Raw genomic sequence first — 10,430 nt, 5'->3', positions numbered from 1 at the left:
ACATCCTGCTCAGAAGCAAGATCCAGACGTGTTTCCCTTTCCTGACTTACCAGTTCTCTCTCCATGCACACAGGTGCCAAGCTGAGCTGCCACAACCCTGCATGTTCAGCTGATAAACACGCCATTCCCTGGATCAATTTGCCAATTTCAATGAACAGCAGCTTCCTACAGGGTTCAGATATTTTAAAAAACCAAACCAAACCAAAACAACAACAAAAAAGGGCAAGCTGAGTCATCATTTTGACAACTTTATACCTCTAAAATAATGTTGCTAGCATAAGAATTCTGAAGTTATCATCTCATACTAATATTACAGCATTTCAGGCTAACAACTGAGGAAAAAATGTAAGGCAAAAAAAGCAAATTTCTCTATTAATATAGATACTACAGTATCAACAACCATTGCAAAGCAAATGTAGTTATTTTTTTAAAATTTGGTCTATCATGTAGTTCTCAGCACACTAGCCAAAACAGATTCAATCATGAAGTTCATAATGCTGTCCTTAGTCACTCTGTTTGAGCAAGGACTGCCTTACTTGTAAAATTCACCTCACATCATCACCATAATGGAAAAGCTGATCTCTTTAGTCCTAGTCTGCCTCGATGAAATGAGCTTTCTCTTAGGAAAGCCTGAAAATGATTGTTTAATGACTTGTTGAGAAGTATTCATCAGAACTCAAAAGCTGTTTGCAATTTTCTTTAGCTGCTTTTCTTATTGTGCAAATAGTTCTATTCTATCTGAGGAACTGTACAGAAATGTTTGAAAAGAAGATGATACACTGCATTTTCAGCTTGAGTTCATATATTGATTGCTGTCTTGGGTTGCAGAAAAACACTCTGTGTGTGTGTGTGTCTGTGTGTGTGTGTGTGTGTAAAAAGTCTTCTACACACAGTTGCAGAGATTGCTAAATATTCTCTAAAAATGTTATCTCACTGGGAAACATTTAAGGGACAAATTTTTAGGGTGGACCTCCTTGAATACAGTGATAAAGCAATTTCAGTACTAAGAGCAAAATGCAACTCCTCTTCCTTATTACCACAGCTGAGAAGTGAAGTCTCTTCATTTAATTTGCTTAATGCAAGATGAACAATCTAATTTTTATTTGTACAACATCTAATTTTTATGTGTATATCCTTCCTGTGGCCAACTGCTGCTTGCTAAACTAGTCGAATGACTTACTTTCAAAACAAAATAGTCTTCTTTTTCTGGCAGACACATTTGTAACTGTCAGCTTGAAAGATCTTCCTAATCCTTATCGTTCAACTTGCCAACATTCAAATGTGAGATGTGATATGTGAGAAAACTGCAAATTAGTATTCCACAGAACTTATTCACTCAGGAAAATTAAAATTCTTGGAGAATCATTCATTCATTGTAAATAACTCTTTCAATACTAACAGACCTGTGCTGCTCTACTTCTGATGTAAATCATTTTCAACCATAAAATTGAGGAAATTCCAAATCCACATGAGGACTAAAACAAATGTAGTCCTTGCAGTGGGTGTCTCCTGGGAGAAATGTCTCTATCTAGCAAGACCTTTCACAGTCCTTAGCATCTATAAACTCCTGACCAGTAATGACAATTTGCCTTCCTGAGGCACAAAGATATTTCTAATCCCAACTGCAAAGGGCCTTTACAGCACATCAGATAGAAGAGTTGTGTATGTAAGTGAGCTTTACAATTATTTTAATGGAGAACCACTAGCAAAAGAGTTTCATCACTAAGGCAGGTAATGATGTGACTGTTTATTCTCATTCCAGCCTTTTAGCCGCAGGTGGAGGAAATCGAAGGACCGCCAATGTAGTGGCTCATGGTTTTGCCAACCTTTTCATTCTGGACAAGAAAACACTCAATGAAATCTTGGTGCACTATCCTGACTCAGAAAAACTCCTCATGAAGAAAGCAAAGTATGTCCCAATAACAATTTTTAAATCACATAATTTAGCTGCAGAATGGACAGTTGTGGATTCTAGACAGATTTGTGTTCCTTTCTTTGGAAAGCAAAGATGTAAACACATTTGTATTTAGAGGTCAGATTTGCCTGGTTGTATTTAGTGGTCTTGGCAGGGATTCCAAGGCTTGTGGAAATGTGAGAAGTAGAATGAATTCCTGAATGTAGTTGCCTTCTCCATTGTATTTGAGGTAGCAAAAAAATAGGAGATAGAGATGCATATCAGGGCTCTTTACGTAGTCAAGAAAGAAACTGCAGGACAGATGTCAGTTACGGAGCAGGTTTTCAAAGACGCAATCAAACACCTGCACTTAATTCTACAGAGATTCGCTTCAATGCACCCACAGACTGGTATGCATTTCCAAAAACTTAAGTAGTAGTTAGGAATGGAGTTAAAGTAAGGTCCAACAGGATCAAAATATACAGATTTGAGAGGTGTATGGTTTGTTCAAAAGGATTCCAAAATGGGATTTCAAATCCAAGTTGCTTTTCATCTTCCTCTGGCTGTAGCTTGCCAAGATCACCATTTCCCTAGCTTTGACAGGGTAAAATACTGACAGATTTTGTCACACAGTTATGGCAAAAATAGTACGTTGCTACCTTGTAAAAGGTTCAAATACATGAAACAGTTTGTCATTATTAGTATACTTTAGCACTCTTATTGTTCTCAGCTGTTGCCTTGAGTTAGTACCAAAGTTTGGAAGGTTGCTCCCAAACATGAAATTCCACCAGAGAAAACTAAACGTAGCACATGAGTGGCATTTTGTTTAGTGGAAGTGCTAGCAGATGGTTACATTCAGCATGTTTTAACAGCCCTGGTTATTGAACAGAAGTATCTTGAGAATTATTATGTCCCTGAGCAACAAGGAACCTGTACACAGAACTGGCCTAGTGCCCAATTTTCAAAACCAGCATCAACAGGCAGAAAGGTAGAACAAATCCACTGACTGATGGTTCCCAGCATTTATCCTTCCTGACTTTTCTCCAGCTTCTTTCTGAACAGTTGTACAACCATCATTACTTAGTTATTCCTATCTCCCTGTCCCACACTACCTTCTGCTTTCTTGACCACCTTAATCATATCCTGACAATCTATTAAATTCTTCTTCCTCCAGATAGACTCTCTTAACTGCAGAAGCTTAATAATCATCCATCCTTCATATCTGCACTCCCACTTGGGCCCAAAGCCCTCTCTAGATATCAGACTAGATACAGGATATGCTGTTTAATTTTAAAGATATGCAGTACCTGCCCTGTGCTGGAGGCCATGTATTCTGCTCATCTGTCCAAAAATTCTTCCAAAACTCCTGTGTTCCATGTATGGTCAGCCATGTCCCTAGAAAAACTAGGCACCAACAGGACATTTGTGCTCTGTTCTGATAACGACTGCAGTTATGTTCAGTTTTGGAATCAAATTATCAGTTGCTCTGCCCTGGAAGTTTCTTCACCGAAAGCGTTATCAAGCATTGGAACAGGCTGCCCAGGGAACTGGTTGAGTCACCATCCCTGGAGGTATTTAAAAGATGTGTAGATGTGACGCTTAGGGACATGGTGGATTTGCCAGTGTTAGGTTTACAGCTGGACCCGACGATTTTAAAAGTCTTTTCCAGCCTAAATAATTCTATGATTCCACGATTCTAATTCCAAAATAGAACAGTAGCCTCCAACTCTACCAGAGCTGAGGGTAAAACACTTTCCCTTTCCAGCTTTGCTTTTGCCACTAGACCTGGGACCAAAAAAAATAAAAAATAAATAAATTCATTCATGAATGTAACATTTTAGCTTTGCAGGAACTTTGCGTTATTTCACAGTGCTGCTGTGTGTTCTCTTTCTTTCCTGTCTCCAGGGTGCTGCTGAAGGAGAAGGGAAAACCTGCTCCAGGACCACCAGTGCAGCAACCACGGGGCTTGGCTGGTCTGTTTGCGCAGAAACAGGAAACTCCAAAACTGTTTAAAGCAATGCTCGGAGGCAAAGGAAAAGAAGGCCTTGCTAGGCTGCTGCAGCTGAAGAGACAACAAGCCGTTCAGGTAATGCCACAGAAAACCGAGCAGGTAATTCCAGCTGTTGAAGAGGGAAACAGGAAAGATACTGGGAGGGCCTGGGCAAACAGAGTAGATGAAAATGTAGCCTTAACTGCAATCAATGGCAAAAACTCCCAGTAGCTGAGATATAATCACTGTACCTAATCTCTGTAAACATTAATTCTAAAATTGGCTCAAATGTTCCTGGACCTGGGCTCTATGCAGGGTAGAGAAAACAAAACCAAAGAAAAAGCAAGGAAAAAATCAGGCAAACAAAAATCCTCAGAGAAAGTAAGGATAAAATAGACTTTGTAAAGACCCTAAGGGCATCTGATCTTCTGATTTTATGCAAACAACTATAAATACAGAAATATCACACAGTAATCTGATCCAGCTCACTCAAGCATACAGTGAACTTTTCAAAGTCAGAACTTTGGTTGTCACAAACCCTGAAGACAAAATTTAAAGTCTAGCCCATATAGCTAAAACTGATTAAATCTCTAATACATTGCACTTATGAGAAAACTGTTATTTTAGTTGATGAAAAATAATCCCCACATTCTATACTCTGTTCCGAGAAATGTTAGCAAGAATCTGCTCAGTTCTACATAACTGCCCAAAGGTGGCAGAATTCTTTTCCATCTTTATTAGCTGAACTGGCAGCAGTTTTATTTATTTTTTTAAGTTGTGGATGCTCCCTCCCTGGAAGTGTTCAAGGCCAGGTTGGATGAGGCTTTGAGCATCCTGGTCTAGTGGAAGGTGTCCCTGCTTCTGGCAGAGGGGTGATCACTAGGTGATCTTTACGGTCCCTTCCAACCCAAACCATTCTATGAGTCCACAATTCTCTAAGTTAAATAAAGAACTTTGCTTACACAAATTACTACACCACTAAGTCTGGAGCAGAAATACTGCTCAATTTAATGTCTATTTGTGAACTTAATAGCAAATGGGCTTGGTCAAGGAACTGGGGCACTGGGCAGTATGTCGAGATTTACATAACACTTTTTCTTTCTATACTACTGTTAAGTACATAAAGGAAGGCAAGACCTAAAGAAGGGTTGTGTGCCCCAAAATGTGCCTGTTTCATCCTGCTGTATTAATAAGAAGCAGATACTATCACTACCCACAAGCTTTTCCTAGGTTTCACATTGACATTCTGATTCTGAAATTGCACTTTTCATTTAGAAACTGATTTTCAGCATCTAAATACAAATTTACTTTTGCATATAATCAATCATAGTATACATGCTGTGCCTTTGGACTGCATATACCAAATAGAACTACTTCCTGAATTCCTTTACACAGCATCGGAAAAAATGTAACTTCTTGTTTCTAGGAAACTAAAGCTGAAGCAGAGAATAAGCCTAAACAAGAGGAGAAGAAACCCGTGGAGCCCGCAGCCTCATCTGCACCCTCTGCACAAAAGGAAGAGCCGATTGCAGACACTAAGCCTAAACCACCTGCAGTTATGCACAGAGGAACCACTAACGAGTCTCTGATCATTAGTATGTCTCCATCCCCCACAGCAGGAGAAGGAGAGATCCTTAAAGTTGAAATTAAAGAGAAAAAAAAGAAATAGATGGTGCTTTGGGCTGTGGCCCCATCAATTGTACTGCTGAATTCAGAAGGCTAGTGTCACTTTGCTTTTGGGTAAAAAAGATTAAAGGTAGAGACTACTCAAGAGAAAAACCTACCCCAGCTCCTCATCTCTCCCTCCTCTCCTGAGACAACTGGACAAATTATTTATATACTTACCTCTTAACCTTGGGCCTGAAGACAGAACTTCTGGTGTAAGAGGAGTTAGAGCTCAGATTGCATTCCAGGAACACTCGTTTCTTGTTTGATCCATGTTCTCCCTTACCTCCTACTCTGTATTGTTCCTGCTTCTCCTCTTCCCTCTCCTGTTTATCCTCACTTTCTTATTGCTGTTCCTGTTGCTCAGTTTGCTCTTAATTTTTTTATGTGTTCTTTTCTATTTTCTTTTCTGGTTTCCCATAGTTAGCCTTCTTCTTGTTACTGCCCTACTGCTGCTGAGGTTACTCACATTTCTCTTGATCCTTCTCTCTCCTCCCCTTAGACTTCTAATCAGTGACCTGCTTTTGTGACCAGTGTGGCTCAGTGCAGAATGCTGTGATGCTGCATGTTGGGATGTTTTAGCTTGGGATAGAGGGCTACCAAACAAAACCATTGTCAAAAGATAAAATCATAGAATTGACAAGGGGGAAGCAGCCTGCAGAATTATCGCCAGCCTTTTGAAAGCACAACCATCAGCTCCAGTTGTCTTTGATGAATAAGAATGGCAAAGACTTAGATATTCCCACACACACACGCTCCAGGGCTGACCCTTAACTCTGGGCTGCTGATTTACATGTTTAATATTCTCAAGGGATTAGGCATTAATAATGCTTTCTGAAGAGCAAGCAGTTGACACTGGCTAACGTTTTGAAGAATCTTGGTATCTGCACTGGCCACTTTAAAAATAAAGGCTATTTTATAAAAAGCAGGATTTACACTTTCTGGCTCTGTGGTGCCTAGTTTCCACCAATGCTTCAGTTGTTCACCTCCATCACAGACCTCAATTGATGGGGCCAAGTGAGCCCCGTGCCTTACCAGGGCTGGGCTACATCGTACCTGTGAACTAAAGTAAATCCTTTATGAGCAGCACTGCTGAGAGGGCTACAGCTTCCTACCAAGGAGCTCCCACACTCTCAACCTTCTGCATCGACTCATCACAGAAAGGGACCCAGTATTAACCAAAACTCTGAGCTGTGTTTTAAGCTTAATTATGAATTACTTTTTGCTCTCCTATGGGTTTGCATCTCTTCTCTCTCCCTATCCATTATGCAGAGACCAAGACAAGAAATCGTAAGGGCAGGCTTCACAGCTCTCAGCAGCTGACCAGCCAACCAAGGAAGGCACCATGCCAAAGTTAAACAATTCATGTGATCCTGCAGGCTATGCATTCTGCAGGCCTGTACTTTAAAGCCTTTGAACTTTTCTAATCACAGGCAAAGCTGGCAGCCCAACCAGAATCAGTGGGAGCTTTGCCTGAGTAAAAGCTGGATGACTGAGTTCCATATGTTGTATAGTCCACACATCCTGTGATATGACCAAAAACCAAATCTCTCTCAAAAAGAAAATTCTGTCGCATTAGCAGTGAGGTCAAAGTTCAACTGCTACATGGGAAACATCATCTTTATCTGTGTGTTACTTGTTCTTTGATACGTAAGAAAAAAGGATGTCACAACAGAGGTAAAAAATGCTACGATGCATCATAAAGAATCATTCATCTATTGCACATCCAGGAAGGTCTCAATACAACCCCAAAATTAGAAATATTGAAGAACTACTTCACAAATGAGGCTTTCTGTGAATAATAATGATCTATGAATTCACTACAATATATAGTTCTACAACTTTTTATTCAGAGAGAGTTGTCAAAACATTATGGAAGGGGAAAAAATACATAAACCCCTATATCTTAACATTTTTACATTAACGAGTAAAGCTTTCTAATTGCAAAAGATCTCATCCCATTCTGCCTACACAAATGCTGCCAGGTAACTTCAAACATTTTCACTCTTGGAAAATTTGAGTTCATCAATCACAGACTGACGTGTATTACAAAGCCAGGGCTGACACTGCAGCAGCAAGCACTGCGCTGCAGCAACAGAGCATCCCGTAAGTTGCTGCTTTGCTACAGCTCTTAACAGCTCAGCATTGCAGGAAAGCTTGTCTGCAAAATTACAGAGTTATGCACAGCTCTGGAGTTCCTTCAACCCAGAATGAAAAGAGAAATGTCAATTTGCAGAAGACCATGGCCACACAGAAGTAACATGCATCTGGTTTTCTCTGGGTCTAGAGCACAAGTCCTATGAGGAGCGGCTGAGGGAACTGGGTTGTTTAGTCTGGAGAAGAGGAGGCTGAGGGGAGACCTCAGCGCTCTCTACAACCGCCTGAAAGGAGTTTGTAGCAAGGTGGGTGTCAGTCTGTTCTCCCAAGTAACAGGACAAGAGGAAATGGTCTCATGTTGCACCAGGGGAGGTTTAGATTAGGTATTAGGAAAAAATTCTTCACTGAAAGGGTTGTCAAGTATTGGAACAGGCTGCCCAGGGAGGTGGTAGAGTCACCATCCCTGGATGTATTTAAAGGACGTGTAGATGTGGCACTTAGGGATGTGGTTTAGAGGTGGACACGGCAGTGTTCAGTTTACAGCTGGACTCGATCTTAAAGGTCTTCTGCAACCTAAATGATGCTCTGATTCTACAACATCCTACTTTTCTGTTGTTGCTGTATTTTCCCCTTCACAGAATTCCTCCATTTTCATGAGTGGGCAGGAAGGGTCCAGGAATCCAAGTTGCAACTATTTATAGTGCTTTCACCAGAAAGAACAACACAAGAAAGGTCAAGACCTGCTCCTTTTGTAAGATGTATTAAACCATTTCAGGAACTAATTCTACCCTGTGGATGAATCTGGTGGAGAAGTTGAGTGAATTACTCTAGAGCACTTAGAAGATGCAACTTCCAGCATCAAAACTCACTCAGGTTCTGTATGGCATCACACTCCACCCCAACTCTATGTCTCTAAGTATCTCTCAATTTCCCAATAAAGCATCTCAGACTTGACTTGAATGTCAAGAAACTGAAGGGTGGAGTAGGACAATGTATTTGAAAACTAGAAATAACCAAATCTCCATAACTCTCTACTTCAAATGTAGATACTTAAAAAAAAAAAAAAAAAAAAAAAACAACAAACAACCCAACACTTGGAAAACCTGGTAATAATTGTATGAAGTAATCCTCTCTACTTCAAATGTAGATACTTAAAAAAACAAAAAAACAACCAACCCAACACTTGGAAAACCTGTAATAATTGTATGAAGTAATAATGGATAGCAGAAGTCTAATGTGGCAAAGAGCATGAAACAGTCACTGCTAAAACCGTTCAATTTCAGAATACCTTCTTGCTAAAAGCCCGTCTGTGATGCTTTACTAAATATAAACTGCACATTCATAACCACTGAATGAAAAAGCATTTTTCCTCTCTTTTGATAACACCTGGTATAAATCTGAGCTGTTCAGCCTGTGCAATAATCAGCACAGGAACTGCAAAAGCAGCATTTATCATTCCATAGAAAATACTGAAACAAAAGCACAACAGAAGAACAATATGCTGAAATTATGTTTTTAATGCATAGGCACTGTAAATCAGTTAGCTTCATCAGAACTGAAATAAACAGGAAAGTAAAAAATTCTGGTTACATGTTATTTGTACATATGTATATATATAATGTATATATTAATGGTTATATATATATATAACCATTAAATGGCAAACAGCATCTGATTATGAAGATTGCTATACATCATTTTTATCACAAGGTGGTGCAAGTGACCCACAAGCACATTCACTTTACAAAACTTTGACAATATTTTGCTTTGTCACCCTTAAGCTAATAAGGCATTTTTTACATGTAAAAATAAACAAACAAAAAATGGAAAAAACCCTGCAAAATAACTCCCCTCCCCCTTGACTCACGATCTGCTGCATTTCTTGGCTCAGAATGTTGCTTCAGCCTAACTTGGAAGTTTCAAAATTTTCCAACAAGCTGTTAGCTGCACATCTCTAAGAGAAGTTACACCGAGAAAACGGTTCTTGTTGCTGTCAGGTCTGAAACACTTTTCTTTTACACAGAATAAGGCACATTGAGAAGCAGCTGTTGCTGATATGCTGTTTAATTCCCTAGGCTTGAGGAAAATGGGGACACTTTTCCAATAAAAGATAATGAATTCTCTACTGTAGAAACGCAGAATTTATGTATAGAATACAGACAAAACAAAAGGGTTTATGTATTTTATATGCAGCAGGTATTTAGCATAATAATAGCTAATAACATATTTAAATGTATTTAAGTGCACTTCCACAGCAACTTAAGACAGAATTGGTAACAGGACTCAGATGTAGCATTATATTTTTGGCAGAGAGCTCAGAGGAGCTTCAGTAGTATCCTGTACTCCTATCAGTAGTACTCGTCCACGTCAATGAATCTAGATAAAGCATTAATACTGCATCCTATTATCTCTGTACATGGAGCATATAGCTGTGAAACAGTTTACTGTTCCACAATCATACAATATCAATTTGCAGCCCTGTGATTTAGGTTCATTATAGCTACTTCCTTGGTCTTAAAATTTTGTGTTGCATATCTGGCATGACACTTCATTAGAATTTATGTATAAAGCAGTAACATATTTGCACTACACTGATAAAAAGATGACTGTAGATTTTTATATAAGTAAACACATGAATTAGATTTTAAAAAAGAAAGAGTTTGGCTTAATATGAAATAAAACCTCTTCCTTAATATTCCACTCATGAAACTATGTAGGATCCCCTTCCACCAAGGAAAACGGAGTGTAGAATAACACATTCATTCATGACTGATACCAAATATT

Source organism: Antrostomus carolinensis, unplaced genomic scaffold (assembly GCF_000700745.2).
Source record: "Antrostomus carolinensis isolate BGI_N321 unplaced genomic scaffold, ASM70074v2 scaffold16067, whole genome shotgun sequence".
In the NCBI taxonomy this organism is placed as follows: Eukaryota; Metazoa; Chordata; class Aves; order Caprimulgiformes; family Caprimulgidae; genus Antrostomus; species Antrostomus carolinensis.
This window is presented reverse-complemented; position numbering follows the sequence as displayed.